We start from the raw sequence: 27,167 nt of genomic DNA on the forward strand, positions 1-27,167 counted from the left end.
AAAGGAGGAGGAAACTCTGTGATCCTGTCCATATGGCTCCCCAGTGACTCGGCAGGGGGCAGGGGGAAATAGAGGTCAAAGAGACAGTGTGCCCCTCTAGCTAATCTCGGATTCAAATGCCAGGTCCTACAGTCAGGTGAAATGGAATTCAGCAGAGTTGCTGTGGTCATTAACTTACTCTGTCTTGAGGAGAACACCCATCTCATTAGATTTGAAAGCCATTTTTCCAGGCCAGTAACCTCTGGAGGAATCCGGGGCTGATGACAGTGTAAAACAGAAATAAGCATGATCATCTGCAGTGACCACAGTGGCAAGGTGGAAGAGGGGGAGCCAGCTGTGGTGGTTGTAAAAGGGTATGAAATAGATGGCTTTGAGGAATTTGAATCTGGGAAAGCCAGAAGAATTCCAAGCCACCTTATCTAGACTTCTTTTTTTTTTTTTTTCAAACTCCAAATCATTGCCCCCTGGCTCTGTCACCTCCCCTTCGCTGTCCCCAGAGTACTGATTTCTAGCAGGTCAGCTAAAACACACAGAGGGCCTGAAGCTGAATCATCAGAATACACAGCCACCCCCAACACTGCATCTACAGATTGCTGGCTTCTGATTACCACGAGATGTACACCCCTGCAGAGTCCTGTGGCCATGCATGGCTGCTGAAGATGCTGTCCACAGACCGTTGTTTTTGTAGAGATTTGCAGCAATGTCATTTTTTTCATGACCATGTAAACATTCATTGAGGTAGACAAAGAATAGAGATCCCCAGGTGCTCCCATTTATTAATGGCAGCACTGCTAATTATTGTTATTTTTCAAGAGTATACTGGCACTGCAAGAGCTAAATAAAATGATCATGCCCCTTAAGCTAAGTATTCCCACCTTGGGGAATTGTCTAAAGAAAATAGCATTTAAGCCTACTTGTACAAGGATGTTTATAGCCACTCTATTTGTAATAGCACATAACTGGAAACAACCCAAATACTCAACAATTAGGGGGTGATTAAGCAAACTTTAGAACTTTAATATGGTAATAAAGTCTGTGGCAATGAAAATGATGAATATCTGGACTATGTAAATACTTAGAAAGCCTATGTAAAACAATGCTGTATTAAAAAGGAGACCACACAATATTCCAAGTATAATATAAAATGTTATTATGATATGAATATCATAACCTAGCAATGATAAGAATAGAAAAGACCACAGTCTCATACAATTAGTTCTCAGAGTGAATGAGGACTTTGAATTTTTAAGGTAATTTAAGGTGGCCTTTTTTTTCACATAAAATGTAAAGCTATTTTAAAATGTAATATTTCAAGATAGTATCATTACTTTGGCATAGAAAGCATTGAAACTGTCCATATAGTCTACCCACTCATCTGCCGTGTACGTTTGATCTATACCACAGGATCAACATGAATTGGTGACCCTGGAGAAGTCAGTAGGTTAAAATGATATATAACTGACATTACCTAAAAGTAAGACCTAACGTTGCCTTCGGTAATACTATTCACCATTTGAATCAAGATATAAATCAAGGCCAAGAATTTTATAGACAAATAAGCAAAGGGAGACTCAGAGTCGGAAGACTGGATCTGAGTTAGAAGCACAGGACAGGTGAGGGATCTGTGGGAAGATAGTTGGGATCGTAGAGGTATAGATCAGGGAGGGAACAGCCAGACCCAAAGACTGGAATAGAGAATCGACCAAGAAGCAGACCTCATCCAGGGCTTTATGCACCGGGCTATCCCCGGGGCAGCTTTATTCTCCTTAGTATTTGTTTTCAGATTTCAGAGAATAGTGCCACAGCTACCCCTTGGGAAGGACCCATCTTAAGTTTTCTAGAAAGGATCCACATACCATTCTAATCAGGTTGTGTTGCAGGTAAGAGGCCATGTGAATTCTGAGATTCAGATGAACAGTATTATTTTCAATGATGGACACCGCGGTATATGGTCTATGTCATATTATTAGAAATATTTTATTTCCTACTCCTGGAATAAATCACATAGCTAATTGGAACAAAATGCATAAAACCTTCAAATGTCATGCTTCACTGAGCATTTAGCAGGAGTGCTTGGATCTAGAATTATTCATGCAGGGATTTCCTTATGAATGCAGTGGTTAGTCAGACTCCAGACTCCCTCTTTGTGGCTTCTCCTCTGGGAAGTGGCATCCTTTTTCACTCTGCTCTCTGTTGGTGAAGTCCTACGAGAGAAGAGAAGTCAAAGCCCTCTGTTGGAGGTTGACAAAGCTCTGTTCACCCTTGGGGTTTTTCTATGACTGCTTTTCCGATTTCATAGCAGTAAACTCTTAACAACTGTTCAAATCAACAACAACCATTGATTCATGGGTGCTACGTTGAAAGCAATTTCCCCTGCTCATTTCCAATTGTTCCCACTAGTCAGCTTTTCTGAGTCACTATAGCTATTAAATCAACACAGATGCAAATGGCAGGACTGTCTCCTACCCTGAATTTGGATCAGCTTTGAAATTACAAAAGAGCTATTGACCCTAGATCATTCCTGTTAGTGTGAAGTAGTATAAAAAAGACAGTTTTTTAGAAAATCTGGGCTTTAGTTCCAACCTTGGGTAAGTTTTTCACAACAGGGAATCTCAGAAACCTCGCCTGTTACACAGGAATAATAGCATCACTTGTCTTACAGAATTGTGATGAAGGTCAAATGAAATAAATATGGGGAAGTGGTAATTAAACTATATAGCATCATTTGATTCTGTTTCAGAGAATGGTGCTTTGGTAGCTACTGTGTTCATTTTCTATGTTGGCTGCAATCGTACTACCCTTATTCAGAGCTTACTTAATAATATGACCTCAGGTTACTGACGAAAATTCTACTTCTCCTTTGAGTTTCTTTCTATGTTATAATAATGATTTTAGTAAGTTAAATGGTAACTTGACAAAGTTAAGAGAGAGACAGTAATAAATGTAACCTACTATATCTTCATTCCTTTGTCTCATATGTTAGCAGAGTGGCATTTAGGCACATGGAATATTTGTAACTGAAATATCAAGGATATACTGTTTGGTAACTTCCCTTTTGACTGCATAGAAGTATCTACTAATATTTCTTTTCAAAACCTACTTTCTTAGCAACATTAATTCTCATCTGCAACCCAGAAAGTACTGAAGTAAGCAGGAATGGTTCTTACCCCTGGCTGCAATTAGAAATATCTGACAAGCTTGGCACACTCCATGCGTGAGTCCGTTCCCAGACCCGGAGATTCTGATTTAATTGGCTTGGGGAGGTCTCAGAAGGGGTGTGTTTTTTTGTTGTTTGTTTGTTTTGTTTTGTTTTTTAACCTCTACATGTGATTCAAATATACAGTTAAGACTGAGGCCCACTACTTTGCATTTTGATTAACTAGAAGTAGGAAATCCTTGGGATCTGATTATGGCCTGGTCAGTCTGTATTTTGACCAGCTAGAAGGCCATCAGTAGCCAGGATGCCTAAATTCGCTGTGGACAGGCAAGTGTGAAATATCAGGAAAAACACAGCCTTTGGAGGCAGCATGGGGTGAAATCTGGATTTGCTCCATCCTAACAGTGTTGCTATGGACAAGTGACCTGACCTCAGTGTGTCTTATCTGTCACATGGAGATAAGAGCACCTATCTTGTAGGGCTGCTGTGAGGTTTAAATCAGGAAGTATATGTACTAGCAGGTACTAAAAAATGATAGCTCCTTAGGTAAGTAATGCAACAAACCAGGTCCCTATTTCCTCATCAGAAATGAACAAACTGAATAAGAAGGTCAGAAAAAAATGACCTCGATGCTAATGCAAGGGAGTAGGATGTACCAGCCAAATCAAATAAAAACTTTCTGGTTCTATGTATTTGATTCTATTTGTCTTGAAATAATGAGAGCATAAATGGTACTTCTCTTTTTGTCTGAAGTCTCTGCCGAAGCCTCAAAGCTGACATATTAAGACTCGCCATCACATTTTCAAGAGAGGTGCTTCCCCATCCATTCTGGACATGCCATGGTAGAGCAAACTTGGTTCTGTGACCCCTATCCCAACACCATTCCAGGACAGGGCATGCTGCCAAATGCTGCCGAACCAGAGCCGTCTTTAAAGGATCTTTCCCAAGACGACTCCCTTGAGGGTGGAGCAGCCTTAACCCAAAGGTTAGGAGCAGAGAGGAGGTCAGCTGGAGAGTCTATCACCTGTCAGAGATGAGTACTGTTCAGGGGATCCTGGGGATGCAGCATTGAGTGGGTGGTGATAGGCAGAGAGGAGACCTTGAACTTGCCCCAAGAGCCAAAGAACCAGCATTTGGGCCACTTCCAAAAATGTTGATACCAGATTACAGTACCCCCATTCAGGCTGGACCTTGGTGTCTTGCTTGAATGCCTAGACTTCTTCCTGGCGCTGGTGGAGCCAGAAGTGGCACAGTGAGTAAGGTATAGCGGAGAGGAAAAGAGAAAAGTGGAATAGTGGTGCAAAAGGAGATGCCCCACCCCTTTCTGACCCCTGACCAGGTCTGAGCTGGGAAATAGAGTTTCTTTCAATTAGATGAGAGATTGGAGATTTAATTTAGATCAGTAGTCCCCAACCTTTTTGGCAGCAGGGACCAGTTTCGTGGAAGACAATTTTTCCACAGTCCAGAGGTGGGCGGGGGGTAAGTGTTTTTGAGATGATTCAAGCACATTATACTTATTGTGCACCTTGTTTATATTATTATTACATTGTAATATATAAGGGAATAATTCTACAACTTGCCATAATGTAGCATCAGTGGGAGCCCTGAGCTTGTTTTTCTGCAACTAGAGGGTCCCATCTGGGGGTGATGGGAGACAGTGACAGATCATCAGACATTAGGGTCTCATAAGGAGCATGCAACCTAGATCCCTTACGTGAACAGTTCACAATCGGGTTCATGTTCCTGTGAGAATCTAATGTCACTGCTGATCTGACAGGAGGAAGAGTTCAGGTGGTAATGGGAGCGATGAGGAGCAGCTATAAATACCATTGAAGCTTCACTCATTGCCCACCACTCACCTCCTGCTGTGTGGCCAGGCCACAGACTGGTACCAGTCCATGACCCAGGGGTTGGGGACCCCTAATTTAGATGATACTTGGCTTTTCCATAACTTGAAAATGAGACCCTTGTAACATCCCAAAGTGACCAGAAAATTTATAGGAGGAACCTAAGATAATGACCAAGGGAGAGGAAGGGAGAACCAATAGAACAGATTCAAAGTAAAATAGTGTCAGAAGAAGTAATCATATTTCATGACTGTCTTCTGCCAAGTCCAGTCCATTCCATATTCCCGTGTATATTTTCTCCCAGGCAGAGGGTCAGTTGTCCCTTGGCACTTCCAGAGATGACTTGAAATGGCATCAGGACTCTTCTGACACATATCGTTCTAGTCCTGTAATAGCTCCCTTGATTTCTTTCAAGCTAAAGACTTCCCTGACATTTTTTAAATTGGTGCGAGCCGTTAACTTGCATGTCACATAACTTATTTAATTCTTATTTAGTTTGAGGCATCAGAAGACAGGTCACTACATCACTTCTAGTTTTTTTCTGCAGCCTAAGCAGAAAGATATCACCATATCTTTGTGGCTTTGTCATATAGCCCTTTTCTCCCGATGACAGTCCTGACCTCATCATTTATACAAGTATATAGAGAAAGTTAGAAGCATAGGTTTGAGAGTCAGACTGATGTGAGTTTTAACCCTGGCTCTGTCACCAAGTATGCCTTATTTGTGTGTTCCTTAACCTCTCTAAGCTTGGCTTTCTCACCAACAACACGGCTGTAATATCTGCTTTATAGGATTGTCTTAAGGATTAAATGATAGAGTATAAACAAAGCCTTTGGCACATTCTATGGTTCATAAATTCTAGAGAAGAGTGGATTCTAATATAATAATGATGATGGTGATAGTTACAATAATAACTATTAATATTGAAAGGATGTTGCCACAGCAAACTGCTGTATTCATTATTGGGGTAATAATAACACCAATACCAAATGCCAGTGCCAGTACCCAATACCAAAAAGGCACTTTCCTTTAGTACATACTGGAAAAGAGGAATGTTATTGTAGATCCCTCCAGAGTTTTCCATCCCTTTCCTCCTTTCCTCCCCCACAGCTCCCAGCTCCACCATGGATCAGCAGTCACTTGTGCCCAGTGGTTACAGTCTGGAAATTTTAGACACGGGCCCCTTGGAACAGTGTCTTCAAATCTGCAGAAAGAAGGGTGACCATGCAGTAGGCCCACTCCTCTTGTCCTTATTCTTTTATTTGCTACACAACCACCACCATGCAAAGACAGACAAGTGGTTCAAACTTCTCTGGGGATTAGTAATAACTAAAGAGAATTATAGGAGACAGGAGTTTTGTTTTGTTTGTTTGTTTTAACCTAACTGTTTATTTCATCAGATTATCCCCTAGTCTGATAAATCCTTTCACTGCTGCACCTTGATGGCACGCTCAATTCCTAGTCTTGCTCTCTTCACTCGGGTTGTCTGCCTCTCCTTTTACATATCTACTATCATTTCAATCCCCTTTTTGAGAAATAAATTCTGCCCAGTGAGTCAGACTTACCTTTTTCTGAGCTCTGTTTCCCCAAGCCTGGGGAAACTCTAGAATTATTCCAGAATACTCTAGAATACTCTAGAATTATTCTCCGTTGGGACTCAAAATAGGAATTCAGGGTGGGCTTTGGTAATCTACATCTGCTGGCATAGAGAGGCCAGGAGGGGCACTGCCAGTCTGGTTTCATCTGAGATGTCTCCACCTGGGTAAGCTGTGGCTACACTTTCCTATTCTTCCCTGACTCTAACAAATAACTGTTGGGACTGTCCATCTCTACCACCATCCCCATCCTACCCTCAACACAAAACCATACGCTTTCCATGCACAAACTAACATTCTTAGAGGCAAGGCTTGGAAAGCATGGAGGAAGTAAGGCATTTCTCTGAAAGGTGAAAGACCCATCCCTCCCACCTCTTCTTCAAAATGGAATTAGTGTCCACATTCTTGTGTAAAGCCTGGTTAGCTCCTTCCATCAAAACCTTTTCCTCCTTTTTCTGTCTAATTGTGCCATTCATTGTTGGAAAGCCTGGTTAGCTCCTTCCATCAAAACTTTTTCCTCCTTTTTCTGTCTAATTTGCCATTTATTGTTCTAACAGGACTTTTTTTTAAATATCAATTTTGTACCTTTTAATGGCTGTTCCCTAAGCTACAAAAACACCAAGCCAAAGCTTTGAAATTATATTTTGTATTGACCTAATTAAGTCTTAAACAAGGTGCTTCCCTTTTTCCCTAGTTATATTATTACATTATTTTCTTCTAGTTGCCCTTTTATGTTGACGTGGCAAAATTCAAGGCTCTACTCTAGATTTCTATTTGCTAGAACCGTGTCAGGAGATGAATACAAATTATTGTTTATCCACCAAACACTTACACAGCACTTCCTATGTGCCAGGCTGTGCTCTAAGTGTTTTATAAACATTAGCACATTTAATCCTCATGAAAACTCTATAGGTAGGCATTATCATCACCTCCACTTACGCAGGGGGAAACTAAAGCACAGAGAGGTTAAGTAACCCAACTAAAGTTACCCAGCTAGTGAGTGGTAGGATTCAGGCAGCTTTGACCGGTAGACACTATCTTACCTGGCTTTGTCATCCAAACTAGTTTCACCATTTTTATCACACTGAAAAAAAAAATCCAGATGTAGGTAATTTTATCATTGTTTTTAGATCTGGAACGAAATTAGACCCTAAAATGGCTACATGGTTTTTCCAAGTCATAATTGGCCAAATCTCAAACTCAGAAAAGTACTTGTATAAATCTACAATCTAGCTACAGTAGACTGCCTTCTGCCTGCCTGTGTCTACTCAATGTAGTCTCTGAAGATAAACATGAAGGAAATTTTGCTATAGAATTTTATTTCCTCATTCAACTTTGCTATCAATACAGTCATTTGATCAGACTTTTAACTAATGCAGAGCACATGTGCCCAGAGGATCCTGTAATGAATCCTTTTTGTAAAATATAGAGAAAACTATAAATTATTTCCACGTAAAGTGAGCATAGATCAAGGCTGCTATATTCCTATGAGCATTGTGGTTTACCCTTAACCAAAATTGTATTTTCTCCTTGTAAACAAGGATGAAAATTACATTGTTTTGACCTTTAGATCACTAGATCTTGTATTTTATTTATATATTTCTCAAAAGAATTCACAAAGTTATACAGTCATTTAACCTGCTCCTAGAAAAAAAGAAAAGATAAAAAAGCAAAAATACTGGGCATGTAATAGACATGCAGTAACTACTTCTTTATGGATTGGATTATTGAACTATTCATACTTTGATCATTATTTAGTGCAATTTATGACTTTTAAGAGGCCATTTATCAATAACTCCTGAATGATTTTCCAAAACAAGTGCAAATCAAAAAAAAAAAAAAAAAGAACAATATAATCTCTCTGATGGGATCCTGGTTATTGTGGTATTGATCGTACCCTCTCATGATACAGGCATTATTAACTAAAGGTGAAGAAAGCAAAGATACTATATACATTTCTCACATCAAGACTTAAGCCCTCTTGAGCTAAAATTTCCCAGCTTTGCCCTGTAGACGTCTCTCCAAAATCAATCACAATGTACTTGTTAAACACCTACTATGAGCAGATTAGTCGATTGCACATTAGAGATTCCAAAATAAATAAGGCATGGCCCCTGGCTCCAAGGAGTTTGTAGTTTACTGAAAAAGACAGAATTACAAACAAATACCAAGGATATTTTGATATAAGTACTGGTAAAGCTGCCTATAAGATACTAAAGTGGTACAAAGAGGGAGTAATCCATTGACCAGAATGGGTCAGCAGTAATGTACAGGGAACTTCTTTCTTTTAGTTAGGTCTTGAGGGATAAGTAGGAGCCAGTTGAACAATGTCCTAAAAGAGCATTTTAGGATACAAAACTTGGCAGGAACCAGATGGTAGAACACCTTGTAAACCATGAAAATAGTTTGGACTTTGTTGACCATTTCTAACGGTAAGACACTGTTAAAGAATTTGAGTGGAAGAATAATGGGATTTAGTTTCCCTTCTGGAAAGGATATTATGGTTACAATTGGCTGGATAGACATAGAGCCCCAGCCTGCAGACAGGGAGGTCAGTTAGAAAATATTCTAAAAGCTCAAAAGAAAGACATTCAGGAACAAAAGCAAGATGGGGAACAGAATTTTTTTTTTTTAAACTAAGGAGGTAAAATGGATAGAATTGGGGAGATGAAGAAAGAGGAAATAAAGGAAGATGACTACTCACTTATGTGGTTCTGGGAGAATAGTGCTATTCTCCGAGCTTAGGACAGAATTTATCAGTTAAGGTGCTGTCAGCGGCAAATAACAGAAATTTCAACGAAAATAATATAAACCGAAAAGGAATTTATTTTCTCAACCACAAGTGTGGAAGTCAGGTAAGCCCAGAATTAGTCAACTGAGCAAGTCCACCAGGGCCCAGGCTCCCTTTCCCTCCGTCTTTTCACTCTCCATGCTGCTGGCAGGCCTAGGATAGTGCCCACAGTTCCAGGCGTCAACACGTGGCAGCATAAAGGGAGCATCGTGCACCTAGTGCTGCTTTTTCAGGTAAAGGAAGCCATTTCCAGAATCTCACAGCAGATCTCAAGTCACAGTGCCAGAATGGAGTCAAATGCTCCTGCCTCTCCCAATCGCTGACGAAGGAAAGGCGCCCCCGGAGTGGCTTAGATCACTGTGACTGCTGGGGCTGGTTTGGCCCGTCCTGGATCACGGGGAGGGTACAGATAGGAACAAAATGCTGTTACTAAGGAAGGGTTAGAGAAGCATAACGCCAGGTAGGAACTAGAATTAGCATGGTCTACTGCTGGGAAGATGATTACTTTGGATTTTCTTCCACATTTCCAATTGTGTAGGCAAGGTGCATGGAGGAGAAGGAAAACTCTAAAAGTAAAGTGGTAAGTAAAATTTCCCCAATATACATAACCCACATCATCAATGTTTTGGAGACTCAGGAGATAAAGCAGACATCTTCGATCATTTGTATTTTTAGAAACAAAAAATTCAGCCCCCTAACCTGATGTTTGACTTGCATGGCGTCTAGTCCCAGATACTTAGCAAACATATGAATAATGGACATTCATTTGCCTTCTGCAAATGTTACAGGCCACAGACTGTGTCTCTCTATAAATTCCCTGAACACACTTCCTCTTTCAAAAACTCTCCTTTCACTCCCTCCGCATAGGAAGAGATGAAGCAATCAGACCTGACACTTTACCACTCAGCAGATTCCCTTTTACTTCAAAACTAGCCCATGTTTCAAATGAGATTTTCCAAAAAGGGGAAATTTAGGATTCTCCACCACCAGATATTTTAGTGGAAAAGCCACAGCAAACATATGATGCGCTTTTTGCTACTTCAAACCCCATATGCACCTCGGAATTCTCAGTCCTCTGAGCCGTTCTCACATTCTAGGACTCTGCTTCTAACTGCTTTGAAATATTTCTAGTATTCCTTGAAACACAAACGTGTTCTTCTGAGTTTAACACTAGTCTGATTCAATTATTTTTCAGCTTTATTATCACTGAATAAACTAAAACCTTACAGCGAGCCTAATGAATGTATGTTTTATTCAAATAAGTCTGCTTGAATTTGATGTTTTTAATAAAGAAATACACCGTCTGGAACATGTTGCTTTAGTTCAGGAAGTAAAAGAATAAAATTCTTTCTGTTGATTTACTGTTGCGTAAAAAATTGTAAGAGAAGTGCCAACTACTTTGTTGTACTTCGTATAACAATAACCAGAGCATTTAATAAACAAACCATATGTTGAAAATTCCCTCATTTAGCAGGAACCCAATTGAAGTGATAGTTTCGAATTCTGACTCCTCCCTAGCCAACCTAACAGAACAGAAAACCAGAAAGCTTTGCTGCATACCCGTTATTCTCCTCAACCTTGAAATGTATACATAAGGCATTTAGTAAAGCCCCTTTGATGTAATAGAAAGGTCAATTGCATTGTCATTGTTTTTCTAACATGCTATTTGTTGAGCAAATCCTTTTTATTTCTCTTCCAAAAAAGTTTAGGTTGGAATGCACTAATGTGATAAGCTGTTGACTTTCATCCTGGTCATTTAATTCCACAAAGTCAAAATGATCAAAGACTAAGCGATTTCTCACCTTGCTTTAATCTTGCTGCCTCCATGGAAGAGGGAAGGTAAACAGTCACACAAAGCTCCAATTACCAATATCAAGATAAAAAAGAAATAGCTTTCCTTTTCCCATCTTTGAAATTATAGATGGATGTATGTAAAATACATTTCATAGCCTCAAGTCCTTTCTTTCTGATTGCCAACCATTGATTCTGAACAAGAACAAATAACATGGATGAGTAGAAGGAGAGGTAACCCGGTTACTAGGTAGTCTTAGTGAGTACCATGGTAGCACGGTACCCTTTGGACAGGTTTCTACTACCAAACTCAGCTGCCCTTTGCTTTTTTATTATTTCAATTAAAGTTCTATTGGAAAACTATCATTTATACTTTCCCATGAACCTATGTAGAAGATATGTGGTTAAGAGAATTAAAGAGAGCCAAAACTCTAAGGCAAGACAGAAATAATTTCATATTATTTTCTCCAAAACAGAAACCTAAGGGGAAGAGCATTCTGTGACCACATGACACCAATGGTCCCTTTTGAAAATTTTAATTAGGAAAAACCACCCAAATAACTCACTTTTGCATGTGGGCTGCCTCCTTTCTGCCCCAGTGAAAGTCATCATTGCTTTTTTGGCAGAATTGCCCTTGTGTTTGCCTGAATTCACTAAAATAATTGGTTATTTTATATCTGCCTTAAAAATAACTCCCTCCCCAAACCATTTTTTTTTCCCTGTTCTTTGGTAATATTCAGGACATTTACTCAAGTCTTAGAATCAATCCAGTGCTGTACTCTGAGGAGAATCCTGATGCCTTCACTCATTTCTGTGCTAAGATAGGTTGCCCCCACAGCCTCTACCAACAGGAATCCATGCTGGTTGGTTTTCTCATTTTTCACAGGAAACTGACAGTCCTACCACCGGTTGATTTAAATTCTAAAGCTTATAGATCCATCACCAATCAGCATTATAGAAAACTAGCTCTCCAAGGTTTCCTCCAGAAAATGAACTTTGAATGGTCAGCAATGCAGATATTTCTAGCACCAGATAAAAGAGTGATTTAAGAGAAAATGGAGGGTAATTGACTCATTCATGTATTCATATCCTGGGCAATGCATTCATGTCTCAATGATCTGGTTTCTCCTGAAATTGACTTCACTAAATTGTGCTTTAATGTTTATTCATGGCTTTCAGTTGATTTAATAACCGGTTGTGTAAGATACACTTCAACTTTTGGATAGTGCTCATTATATAATTTAGTCGTCCCTCTGTATGCACAAATTATTCTACAATTTAATGTCAAAATAACTTAGTCTCCTGTGAGAAACTGATACATGTATTACTTTCTGATTTTTTTTAAAAGTATGTGACTAACTTGTCACATTTCTTACCTTTGCACTGGCTGCCAGGAAGCTCAACGCAAATCTAAACAAGGCCTGTGGCTATTAGTGACAATAATAATTTTTATGATTAACTTATTTGATTGTTTCATAAATCGGGTCTGATTTTTCACTTTTCTATGTGCCTTATGATTATATCTTCTGCCTTATATCCTTGAAGTATTTTTTGGTAAGAGATGATATGTCTGAAAATGCAAAAATTAAATTTTTCTTATCTTGGCATAATAACATTTTCTCATTCTAAAACATATGAAAGTTTTATAGGCCAAATACAGTGGCTCACATCTGTAATCCCAGCACTTTGAGAGGCTGAGGTGGGCAGATCACTTGAGACCAGGAGTTTGAGACTAGCCTGGCCAACATGGCAAAACCCCATCTCTACTAAAAATACAAAAAAATTAGCCGGATATGGTGGTGCTTGCCTGTAATCCCAGCTACTCAGGAGGCTGAGGCAGAAAAATTGCTTGAACCCAGGAAGTGGAGGTTGCAGTGAGCTGAGATTGCGCCACTACACTCCAGCCTGGGTGACAGAGTGAGACTGCCTCAAAAAATAATAATAAAACATATGAAGGTTTTATAAAGAAATTGTAATCAAATATTTTATCTTTTATGTTAAAAATATTGAAGAACAGAAATGAATATGATAGATTATAGTAGACATTAGCAAGCAATTAGTAAAATTAAAGATTTTTCTCCAGTGAGGCTAGGTTGATGCAGGAGACTGCAGGAACATTTTCTTTTCTTTTTAAATTGAGCATTTTTTTCTTCAGCTTTTATTTTAAGTTTTGAGGTACATGTGCAGGACGTGCAGGTTGGTTACATAGGTAAACGTGTGCCATGGTGGCTTGCTGTACAGATCAACCCATCACTAGGTATTAAGCCCAGCATCCCTTAGCTAATCTTTCTAATGCTCTTCCTCCTCCTATCCCCCAAAAGGCTCCAGTGTGTGTTGTTCCCCCATCCATGTCTCCATGTGTTCTCATCATTAGCTCCCACTTATAAGTGAGAACATGTGTTATTTGGTTTTCTGTTCCTGCTTGAGTTTGCTGAGGATAACGACTTCCAGCTCCATCCATGTTTCTGCAAAGGACATTAACTCATTCCTTTTTATGGCTGCATAGTATTCCATGATGTATATGTACCACATTTTCTTTATCCAGTCTGTCATTGATGGACATTTTGGGTTGATTCCATGTCTTTGCTATTGTGAATAGTGCTGGAATGAATATACGAGTGCATGTATCTTTATAATAGGATGATTTATATTCCTTTGGGTATATACCCAGTAATGGGATTGCTGGGTCAAATGGTATTTCTGCTTCTAGATCTTTGAGGAATTGCCACACTGTCTTCCACAGTGGTTGAACTAATTTACACTCCCACCAACAGTGTAAATATTAGACCTTTGTCAGATGGATAGATTGCAAAAATTTTCCATTCTGTAGGTTGTCTGTTTGCTCTGATAATAGTTTCTTTTGCCGTGAAGAAGCTCTTTGGTTTAATTAAATCCCATTTGTCAATTTTAGCTTCTGTTGCAATTGCTTTTGGTGTTTTCATCATGAAATCTTTGCCTTTGCCTATGTCCTGAATGGTATTGCCTAGGTTTTCTTCTAGGGTTTTTATGGTCTTGGGTTTTACCTTTAAGTCTTTAATCCATCTTGAGTTAATTTTTGTATAAGGTGTAAGGGAGGGGTCCAATTTTAATTTTCTGCATATGACTAGCTAGTTCTCCCAGCACCATTTATTAAATAGGGAATCCTTTCCCCATTGCTTGTTTTTGTTGGGTTAGTTGAAGATAGATGGTTGTAGGTGTGGTGTGGGTCTTATTTCTGAGTTCTCTGTTATGTTCTATTGGTCTATGTGTCTATTTTTATACCACTACCATGCTGTTTTGGTTACTTTAGCCCTGTAGTATAGTTTGAAATCAGGTAGCATGATGCCTCCAACTTTGTTCTTTTTGCTTAGGATTGTCTTGGCTATTGAAGCTCTTTTTTGGTTTGCAGGAACATTTTCAAGAGGCCATAAAGTAGAGGATAGTTTTGGCAATTTTTTCACATCACCTTACATATGCCATCATTATACCACTAAATTACAGTCAGATTGTCTATATTTCTGACTTTTCTAAAAACTGTTGTCTTCTTGAGGGTATGATCCGTTATTTAGTCATTCCCAGTAGATACCATGATATGTGACCCATAGTAGGGCTTCAAGAAATATTTCTGAATGTCAAGTGAGTTTTCATATATTCAGAGGCATTCCTGTCTTAATGTTTCAAGGTGCTTTCCAATCCTGTAATTTCAATGAATGCCCTCTTATTTATGTTGCCATAGATACCATTTCCTTAATATAGTACTTGATGCAGCCCCTTGGTTTTGAAATCATTTCACCTGTGAGCAGGACATTATCAGATTTTTGTATTTCAATAGCTTTAGGAGTACAAGTAGTTTTTGATTACATGGATGAATTGTATAGTGATGAAGTCTATACAATTCCAGTGCTCCTGCTGTCCGAACGGTGTACATTGTACCCAATAGGTGATTTTTATATCCTTAACCCCCTCCAACCTCCCCCTTCCAAGTCTCCAAGGTCCATTATGTTACTCTGTATACTTTTGTGTACCCTTGGCTTAGCTCCCTCTTATACATGAGAACATGCAGTAGGACATTTTCAGATTAAAAGAAGCCTGCATCCAAGCATTTCTCTCGTTGTCGATGAAATATACCAAAATCAACTCTTGAAGACGGACTGTCATCTTCAGAACCCAAGAAAAATTAACACAATATATTGCAAAGGATTGTTTTTACTATACTAACTTTTCCTAAAAATAGTGGTGATTATCCAGCACATATAAACAGAGAGTTTGAACAATTGTTTCAAACCAAATCATTAAACGCGATTTTAAGTTTTGAGAAGTCATGCTTTCTAGAGCACTCTAAATGACTCTTAGTGGTTTTATTTCTTGTGTCTGGTGCCTGTTCCTGTCAAGCTGTGATGAGGTTGTAATCTCATTAAGAAATGAGGGGCAAGTTTAAAGCAAATGTTAAAGGACAATCTAATTACTTTGTGAAATGTGAAATGTGTTCAAGACCCACAGACAAAAGTTCTTAGTTTTAACAAAATTTCTGTCTGACTTCAATAAAAAAGTTCTATTAATGCAATGCGTATATACACACATATGTATACACATAGTTTCTCTTCGTTAGAACATATGCTTCACCAGAGCAGCGATTTTTGTCTGTTTTGTACACTAATTTATTCCAAGTACCTAAAATAGGACCTGACTTGAATCTTTTCTCAGTAGACATTTGTTGAATGAATATAAAAAGTTCATGCTGAGTGAAAGATAGAATTTCACTGTTAGCTCTAATGTAGTCCAATTAAACTGTTCCCATCATTTTATTTCATGGACATAAAATCATTGGGACAGGAAGCCCCAGAGGAGAAACATGGAATATACAAGTAGCTCCCAGAATAGTCAGTGCTCAGCATCCTTGTATGATGCCTCCAAAAATTTGGAACCCCAAGATTATTTATCCCCATGATCACATAATCTGTGGAACACTTTCTTACCATTAAGTAGAATGTTTAGGAAGGAAAAACTCCCACCTGAACTATCCTCCCCCCACCCATTATCACTCTACCCTGTTCACAACTTTCCCTTGAAACTTTCTTCCTGACAGAGCAAAATCAAATAAAGCAAAAAGACATACAAGTACAATTAAGTTCCAACCTAAAAGAAAGTACTTAATACACTAAAAGTACTATCTGCCTAGTACTATCTGTGTCTCAGCTTCCCTACCTAACCACAGATCCTTGAGACTTTGAAATGATTCCTCACTGTTGGACAGCCTTTGGAAACTTGGCCTCACACTATTTAAACTCATCTTTTCAGCTTCACAAAAGAGAGATTTCCAGGGAGGAACCAAAAAAAAAAGTCTGTTGATCCTTGTCTCTGTCAGTGACGGTATGGGCAATTGTTGTCTGAATGAGACCAGTTCTTGTTGAGTCCTTAGAGACCATAAAGAGCGTAGATGGACAGCTTTCACGTCTTCACCTAGAGGTCCCAAGGTCATTTAGCTTTGACAGGCAGAGTCTAGAGAAAGCATTTGTAGAAAGGAGACAGCGTCTAAACACCCATGTTTGGAAACCATACATGAGAAATGATTTCAAAAGAACCACTCAGTGAATATATCCATTGAGGGTTGTTTCTATTTGACAGAAATTCATCAGGGTGAAAGGTGAAGGGGCCAATCAGACATGTAAATAATGAGTAAATGCATTATTTAGTACTTGACAAAACAGGCTTTTGGCTAGAATGCACAGTTATAGACATAGTCTTAAATACTGTACTGCAGACATCTGGGCCTGAGGCTCTGAGCATAGATCCTTCAGAGCAATAGTGAAAACAAAACCAGTTGATGTGTATTTGTCGTCTATCAAAGAACCCATCCCTGGAAAATTCACCCCATTTTGTTTGTCTTCCCTCTGAATGAATAAGAGAAATCATCGTAGACATAGGAGATGGAAGAAAAAATGTGAATCTTCGTTTTAAATAATTCATTTCCTCCAGACTACACTTAAAATTTAAAGATCTAGTTTAAACATAAAATGAGAAACTTGAGTCTTATATTTGTGATGTTTTTATTCACTTCGCATCAAAGACTGGTCTCATTCAACTGACTTTATTTTTACTATTGCCCTGAAGGACCTATATTGTCAAAGCCTCAGGCCCTGATGTTTGTAGTACAGTATTCAAGACTGTACTATGACTATGCAATCTAGGCAAGAGTGTGTTTTGTCAAGTAGCAAATAATGCATTATTAAAATCTGACTGGATTCTTCAGAAAAAAATAATAGTGCATCTGCTTTCCATTAAATTTTCTGAAGGACATAAATGTTTTTATTTGCTATGATGGGTTACCTGAATGTCATGCCATAATACAACATGACAAAACTTAACCGGGAGTGATTCAGCATGGCAACATTTATGGGGAAAGCATTTCAAGTATTTTAGATTGATTTACCATATTAGCAAGCGTTGCCTGGAATTTGCTGCAGCCTCTCAAGTCTAAAGGCATTAAATGTCACATGATTTCAGTGCACGCCTAATACCAAATACCAGCTCTCATAGAGTTACGCTGAAGAGAAGCCACCATGAATCAGCCAACTACAATCTCCTGGTGTCTGACTGACTGGGATTTTTATACAAGCTTTCTGGGGTATCCCTTCACATGTTTGGAGACAAGAGGCAAGAATCATTCTTTCTCTCTGCACACATAGGCAGCTGTGCCACAGGGCACAGTTGGTTGGGAATATACTGTAGAACTGTAGCCACACTACAAGTGGACGTACTGAGATGACAACTTGTACTGCAGTCCTCCCTGTGAGTTCAAACAGACTTCATTGTGAAGTGTCCAGCACACCGACTTAGCATGTGGTAGACATGATTGTCAATTTCAGGGGCAGCCTCTGAAGTTACAAGGAATGAAAACATTCTCAGCATCTGAACTTAAGCCTAGTGGAAGAAAACAGATCTGAGAGAGGCAAGACCTGGAGCCAGCACCTCACTGGCCCCTGAAGAGGCCATTGATCTCATTTTGTGTGGTTGTTTTTCATTATTTTTTAAATTATAAGAGTAATATTTGAATGCTTGATTGTTGTAAACCCCTCAAACGATACAGAGGTCTAGAGAATGAAAAGAAATCCCTGTGCACCACCAGCTCCTTGCACAATTTCACTTTTATACCCAGAGGTAATGCCTATTGTTTTGCACATGTTTTATTTTGGGGCTAAGCCTAAACATTTCATCTTAATATAACCAAATGGCTAAATGATTCTTATAATGGAACTCATTCATAATTGAAAATCCTATTATATCTATCATACCTCCATTGTATTACATGCCCCTATTAAGCCTTTGTTATAATTATTTTATTAGTAACTCTTGAAATACATTACCCCAGGTTAGAGCAATGCATCTAATCCAAAAAGGGCAACTCTTTCTTAACGTTTAAAATGTTCTGATTGCCCATAGATAGTTGCTATGTTTTTCTAATCGATGGATTGAAAAATAGCAATAACAAAAATGTACAATGAAGTTGGCAACACTTTTAAATAAATTAGTATTTTTTTATCGCAAAGGTATATATTCACATTGGAAAAATTATAGTACCTACACATATGTTATTTAGGCTGCAAAAAATGATTGATGTGCAAATGGATTGTGAGGTAACAGAGGAAATTAATTAAGTCATCACTGCTGACAATGTTCATTTGGCCCTAACACACACACACACACACACACCCCTTGGGCTGGGGAATGGTTTCAGAATACAGAAACTTTCCATCAAACAGGAGAGTCTACTTAGAGCCAATCCTTAAAAAAATTGCGGTGAAGCAATAGTGCACTAAACAAGATGGCTAAATGGGTCATCATTTAATTTTTAGATACTTATGCGTTTGAAGAACAAATAGACTTCCTATTCCAAAATAGCTCAATTATGTTTTGATTGCAACATCAGATTTTCCAAGGATCTTGGATCTCAAATACTATAATCATTTATACATAAATTGATCACTACTTTACAAAAATAAAATCTTGCTGTGGCAGTGGTATAGTGTGGGCGTATGTGGAGTTTTCTGTCGTCCCTGAGATTTCACAGTCGGCGTAGGTCTATTGTTTTTGGGAAACATGTTGTTGGATTCTGGATGATTTAAGGTATCTGCAGTCTTCCAGGTAAGGAAGATGAGAAATGTGCTGGTGCTGTGACTCCGCAGAGCCCCATCAGAACGGGGGCTTGTGTGTAGCAGCTCACCCATCCCTTTGACCTTTAGCAGATGGTTTTGCTCTGCGTACTTGGCATCATTGGCTTCCTGAGCAAAAGCCTCATAAATGAAAGAACATTCAGTCCATTTATCCAAAACTCTCCTAAGGAATACTTTCTTTATATAAAGTACACTTTTACTGAGCCGTTCACATTCTCATTCTATCACACACGGCACAATCCTATTGAGTAGTGAGCGGTTCTAGGGTAGGCATTCAGCCCCATGAAAGAGTTGTATTTTACTTTAATGGAGGCATATTTCACAGGTGCTTTTGTATTTATGACCACCTTTTTTCCAGGGGGATATGTATTGCACGAAGTATACACACATTTGCCCTGATTTATGACTCTTCTCAAAATGTATTTTGAGATGGAGTCTCACTCTGCTGCCCGGGCTGGAGTACAGTGGCGTGATCTCGGCACACTGCAACCTCTCAGGTTCAAGACATTCTCCTGCCTCAGACTCCCGAGTAGCTGGGATTACAGGTGGGAAGCACCACGCCCAACTAATTTTTATATTTTTAGTAGAGATGGGGTTTCACCACGTTGCCCCAGGCTGGTCTCAAACTCCTGACTTCAAGTGATCTGCTCGCCTCGGCCTCCCAAAGTACTGGGATTACAGGCATGAGTCATCATGCCCAGCCTTAAAATTTCTTTTTTTTTTTTAGTTTATTTTTTCATTGAAAGAGGAAAGTGAACAGATTGGTATTTAGGAGCCAGACCAAGAAGAAGGAACAGATTGACTGCTTAAGGTGTCGTATCTTTGGGGTTACTGTTGTGCCAACTTTAATGAATATAGGCAGAACCAGGAATCTTAATGTAAATTTTAACTCCAACATTGACCATTCCAGCCATCTGTGTATTACAAAGTACGTCATTGTTTACTACCTAGAGTTTAACATCCAACTAAGCTTGCTAAGCCTCATAGATCCCACTGCTTGCCCCACACAAAGAAAACAACACAAAGGCAGCTTATCAGATAATTTTTAATAGAACTCCAGAAAAACTCTGCACATACTGCCCCAAGTTGTCGATTGTTATCTTGGCAGAAAGATAGTTGCTTTTCCTCCTATCTGTTAAAATGTACAGCTTCCTCCTGGGAAGAAATCAGGTAAAAGTAATAATAGAAGAAGAAAGCAGGAGGATGTAGCTCATTCACTGTGTTCTCAGTACCAGAATGGGCTGCCTAAACATCAGAGAAGTTCGAGGCAACAAAGAGTGGCAAGCTGTCCAGGTGATATATTGCAGTGGAGGTGTATCTGGTATACCAAGAGCCTTTTAAAATTGTGATGTAATTTTATAATGCCATTCAGGAATATAAATGTTCTAATTTATATCTACCTATAAAATTTTAGCCTAGATAAATGAGTTGTTTCATAAATAATTTTGGTAGAACATACACTTACCTTTATAACAAGCAAACACAGAACAATGGGATAGATCCTTGTTAATGTCTGGCTGTCAAACTTTTTAGATATAGCTTTAGGTCTCTGCCTTTTCAGATGGAAGAAACTAGTTATTAAAATTAAGTCCATTCCAGGGCATATGTGCCAAGGAATTTTGGAAAGTTTATATATTGACTGAGTCTACTTCTGCCCAGCTGGATTTCTCAGGTCATGCTTAGCATATCTTGCAAACACTGTTATAGGAAACCATGCCTTGTAAGCTCATGGAATTTGAACGTGACTTCTGATTTTAACATGGGCTCTCTGCAGCCAGTTAGCTCCAGTGAGAAATGACACTGAACATCTGTGGGCAGTTGTTTTGCTTTTGCTTATTTTTCTACAGGCATTTTGTTCTAGATCAGTCTTTTTAGAAATGGATATTGTATCTGTTGATACGGAAAATGGGCGAGATAATAGTCCAACATCTGTAAACATGTATCACCACCACTGAAAAACAGCAAAACAAAACCAAGAGGTTAATGATTATGTCCTATAGACAGTTGAAACAGCAATAGTATCTCTTAATTTAAGGGATGGCATCTTGACCTGATATATGCTTGGAAAACAATCCACCTCCTGACTTAAGTGGTTCTCTATTATACCAGGAATATTTGGTACAGATGTTGGCAGCTGTATTGACCAGAGAGGCATAACAGGGAACCTGCAGCAGCCCCCAGAAGGTAGGAGATTGGGAGACCAACTTGGGTTTTCTCCATTCCTCTTTCAGTCCTCAGGACCTAGCATATGAATTCCATGTAAAAGGAAAATAAAAATATTGCTGAATTGTTGAAAAACTAGCTCAGATGTATTTCAGTTTAAAGTTGGGAAAAATAGGCCAGATTATTTTTAGGGCTCCAGGCTACATTCCTTCATCCTCTCAATATCCCCTGTTTGATCAGCAGAAACAGTAACTGGATTTATATTTTACAGTCCAAAAAAGGCAAGCTTTGCTCTTAATTACCAATATTCTGAATACCTCATTCAAGAGGAAAATGCATTTAATCACACACCAAGACATACACACACACACACACACACACACACACACACAACCACCACCACCACCACCACACCACACAGTTCAGAGTCCCTTTTTTTTTATTTTCTCCATTACTATACTTTATTATCTGGATGATATCTGTCTCCAGAAAGACACAAGATTCTCTGTATCCCCAGCCCCTGGCAGAATATAACGGTACAGAAAATAACACAGTTTTTTTGAATGAAGCAATAAATATAACAGGAGAGGAAGAAACTGAATACAGAATCCAAATGTGGCCCTAGCTATATCTCATCAATTCATTTAAGAAGGTATTGAAATAGAGTCTCTGCTGGCTTGTGATGTATAAGACAGTTTGCTCCCAATGATTTTATGTCATGGAAGAGTATTTGTTGGAATCCTCACTTTCTGTCTTCTTTGATGCTTGTTATAGAAATGTGGTAGCTGATAGAACAGATATAGTCAATATTCAGTCACTTTTTAATCGCTAAATTTCAGAATCATCCATGCTTGTCTTATTGAGTTTCCACATTCTAGCCTTATTTAAAATCAGGAGAACTTCCCCCCCATTTTATGCCTTTTTTTTATATATATATAAGTTGATTGCCTAACTGATGTTTTTGCAGTTACTACATTGCCAGGAGTTAATATGGGTATAGGATGTAAGGTGCAAAGCTGAGAAGAAATTCTGTATAATCTGTGCCTGTCTGTCAAATCTTGTATATTCCTTTAGTTGCCTTTTTCTATAAAGAGCTCAGAAGAAGAAAGAACTCTGATACATGTGCAGCTTTGTTCAGAATAGTACCCTTAAATATTTCTGCTACCCAAGCTAATGGTGAACTCTCCCATACAAACTCTCTGAGTTTCCTAAAGATAATAGTATTTAAATACAGCAATTGGATATTGAATTGCATACAGCAATATCCTTCTTAGGATGGACTAAGTTTAAAATCAACTTTTAAAATAGCTGGAGTGATTTTAACTGAAATTCTTTGGTTAAATTCTTGGCTAATGTATCTAAAATCTTCTCCTACCTTCTGCACCCTAAACTGGCTCCAAAAATATTTTATAACTTCATTAAACAAATACATGCCATAATTATTGTTATTCTACTTCATTAGTATGAATGACCATGTTTACAAGTAAAGGCATAGCAATACAGTTAAACAAAATCATTTCAGTAATCATTTCAGCTGGGTTTGTTTTTTCTTTCTGAGTACTTTATTCAGGATCTTGTTTGGTCATTATTAGTACTTATTAAATACTTCTTTGATAACTCTGTCACTTGGGCTTTGGAGGTCATATCACTAAGTTGTATCTTAAAGAGAGTGTTCCATTTCCATGGGAGCTTAGTTGCCTCTTTCAGAAAGGCAGTAAGAAAGATCACTGATAACATGGCAGGGATAGAAATCCTGAGATTAGAATAATACTTGGTAGAACAGAGGAGACTTGGCCTAAAGAAGCTATAACAATACAAGACTTAGGATTATTGTATAGAATTCCTTCTATTGTAGCACTGCTAACAATTATGAACCCAGATCGCACCACTGCACTTCCAGCCTGGGTGACAGAGTGAGACTCCATCTCAAAAAGAAAAAGAAAGAAACAAAGAAAAAAAACAACAAAAAAGAATTTATGGCATGAATTTGGGCACAGAGATATGGAAGCAATCTTTCTTCACTGTGGGTTTTCTGGCAAACCAGCTTTCTAGGCAAGGGAAGTGGGAGAATCCCTGATTTCTAGCATTGCCTATTAGTGTGTTATAAATGTATATGCCACCAGTTTCAAGATATCAACATGATGTCATTGAATGTGAAGTTGGGAAGAAGTGTGCACCACCAGCTCTGCCCAAGCCCATGCAAGCTGGCCTGGCAGCCACTGGACTCTGCAGAACCATCCCAACTCCAGAGCTCCCTGCAAGGTCAGCTCAGGTCTGTGCTGTGAGTGCATCAAAGTCCAGACTCTCCCTTTGCCTTCTTCTTTCTCCTCTCCCATTAGGGACAGGTGTTGTTCCTAAGAACATATGCCAATAAACTTCCTGCATGAGAATCTCAGAGTCCCAAAGCGACCCCACCTACAATGAAGACAAATTGAAAGTTAAGTTCATGATCATTGAAACAGAGAGAGCGAAAGTCCTCTGTTCTCTCTCCTAAATTCATTAACTAATGACATCAACTATGGCCTCCACCTGGTTTCCACCTGGTTCCCTAATGAATCATAGAATTTACCTTGATAACTTAATAAATGGGCAACTCAGTGGCGCTTTGTGTTTTGTTCTGTTGGTCTTTATCTAAGTCCTTTATCTCAAACAGACCACACACAAACCAGGATCAAATGTAGCCAGATGCTGACATTAGAGATCCACAGTACAAAGTCCTTTGTTTCCACAGAGGGCTGTAGCAAAACTGGGAAGACTAAATCTCATGTCCAAATATTATTACTGTCTTGTTTATCCTATTATGTCACTAAATTCTCCCATAGCTAGCACTCAGAAGTCGGTACACAGAAAGAATGGATTTCTCAGCCATAAACAGCACTGACAAAATTCCTTTTTGCCACATGAAGCTAAAAAGAAGGGGTGATATTAATGAAATGTAATGGAATAATGTGCTAGAATAGCTATAATGTTTAGACCTGATAAAATTGTAAACTAGATTAAAATGTGGGTGACAAATTTTGAGTCTAAGCTATTTCCCCAGAAAAACACAACAATTTATATAGTCAATTTTCAATTATCTGCCCAAGGAGAAATAGCAATAATGGCAATTATCCAAAAGAGTAGATAATGAACAAATTCATTTCTACTTGACTTTGAAATATTATTTTGTATTCTAAAACCAACATGTGAATGTAGATGCATTTTATATTCTGGAAAGTTGCAGTGCCTCTAACTTAAATACTAAAATTTTACTTTAGAAATCAGACTAAAGAAAGTAGCTTATATTTTTCATCTTTTCTTGTACAATACGTTCCCACTTTCTATATTATTGCTTTGAATAGATGTCATTATCTCTTAGGATAATATTCAGTTCATTCTAAAGCAGAGAAAATTTGCATGTATATGTTTTCTAGTTAGTATTTTCCTGCATTGATGGCAATTAAGTATTTTGATTAAAAGGACACCCTCCTTTCCTGCCTCTGCTTTGCTAAAATTATTTTTTAATGTGTGAAAAGAAAAAATCCCAAGACAAAACAGAATGGCTATTCAAGATAAATTTATATCTAAGTAAGATTTAAGTTTTAAACCTACATCTGCCCATAGAAAATTGAGTTCGCTATATACACATTTTCCATACCTTTTTCTGGCCCTAGTTTGGTTATTTTTCCCTCAGTGAATGCTATGATGAATATAATAATACTTAGGATAGGGTCTGTCTCATGGTAGCATTCAGTAACTTCTCATTTCTTTCATTCTTTGCTTCCCTTGTCTTCGTTCAATAATGTTTTATAGAAGACGCTTCATATTAATGCTTCATACAATAATGTTTATTTTTATCCAACTTTTTGCATAGTAAATTCTACAAAAGCAAGGAAATTTTTAAAAAATATCCTAGAGTAAAATCTTCCAGGTGCTATTTTTCCAATGTCAACATTCTGTACATGTTTAAATTCTTAAAAGCTACCTCCATTATTTTATCAATACTAAGCAAATAATCTAGTAAGAGATACAGCACTGTAAAGGGAAGAGTGAGGGTTCATGCAGACTAAAAACTGACTACATGCTCTCCCGTCTTATGCTTAGTTACATGGTACACTCCCATTATTCGAATAAGACATTTTTTACATAAGGCAAAAGATTCCCAAGTGTTGTAATACTTTTGATTGTTTGCTTTGGGCCTCTTTTGCTTTGGTATTTGACTTGATAAGCAATTGGTGTTTGACCAAATAGACTTGCTCTCCTTTAAAGTTCTGAAATTTGTCTTCAGTTGAACAAATGACAAGGCACTGGAGAGGTAGGTTAAGCAACTGTCTAGGCTGAGTAGATCTAAGTTCAAACACTAGCTCCACTAATCCCAGGATGACATTGAACAATAGACTTGCTCTCCCTCGGTCATGTTTTCTCATTATTAAAATGAAGTTAATAATACAAAACTAAGAGGATTGTGGAGATGATGACAGATAATACATGTAAGTAACTTGGTGTAGGCATTCAGTAAATGTTGGTAGTTGTTACAAATACTAGCTAACATTGATGTCTACCTATGCAAGCACCATCCTAAGCACTTTCTATGTATTCATTTATTTGAACCTCATGACAACTCTAGGACTCAGGTACCATTATCATGATTTTGCACATGGGACCTAGAGAGGTTAAGTATCGTCAGTGGCTGGGTCAGTCTCTAAACCCAACCCATACACTGACCCATCACGCAACACTGATCATCATGAAACAGACAGTGTTTTAACAGAAACTGGAATCAGCAAGTGGATCCACTGGAACCCACTTGTGCCTCTGTCCATATTCTTCATGGGGGGGCCACATTGCTTAAATACCATCTCAAACAAATGCCTTTAATAACAGTTTTATTTCATATGACGACCCATCACATTTCAGTCACTCAGCATTACCCAGAACTTACTCTATGATATACGTGAACAGTTAGAATAGAACATTCCACCTTTTATTATGAAGCTTTCTATACATACAGTTTGAGACCCAAGAATCTGATCAATAGAAGGCAGGTCTAGTTGGCTTCCATCCTGTTATTTAAACAGGTCTGGATCAGATTCAGCCAGTGGCAGAGTGGTCATAAGTGACACTAAAAGGTCTTAAGTGAAAGGGAAGGTGTGCATGCCTAAACTCCCAGCTGTGCCATGAATGAACCAAATGTCTTTGCCCCAAGGCAGCTTCAGCCCTCTGGACCTTTTTTTATCACTTGGAAAGTTAAGATGTTGCAGTAGGCCTTAGGTAAAAGCTGGCCATCCATGTGCCCATCCCGACCCCTCACATGGGCTTTGGTTTTAGCCTTGTCTGACCTGTGCAAAGTTTTGTTTTATTTTTAAAATTAGATCCTAAAATACAAAACTCAAGATATTTCACATTTAAAAATCTGTATTTCTGTTTTTCCCTACAAATTGGACGTTGTGACCTCACTGGGCCTGTTCATCTTTGTGGCATCAGTCAAAATCGTCAAGTAGACCTGAGCAGTAGTTGCCCCTTCAGATGGAGCATGGGCTTACTAGCTCATCACAGTGCCCACCATTCCTTAGTATCTCACACCCAGTCCGCTGGCTCATTGGTACCACCTGCATGGGCTTGAAGGCATCTGAGTTTGTAATCCTAGTACCAGTTGAAACCCTAAATGAGGTTAATTTCTTCCTTCCTTTTTCA

General features: G+C 38.5%; 1 protein-coding gene across 9 annotated transcripts in view; it reads left to right on the top strand.

The window, feature by feature from the left end:
* The window catches only part of B3GALT1 (beta-1,3-galactosyltransferase 1), a 556,028-nt gene that overhangs the window by 480,311 nt on the left and 48,550 nt on the right, over positions 1-27,167 (top strand). The window lies entirely within an intron of this gene.

Source organism: Papio anubis, chromosome 10 (genome assembly GCF_008728515.1).
Source record: "Papio anubis isolate 15944 chromosome 10, Panubis1.0, whole genome shotgun sequence".
Taxonomy (NCBI): domain Eukaryota; kingdom Metazoa; phylum Chordata; class Mammalia; order Primates; family Cercopithecidae; genus Papio; species Papio anubis.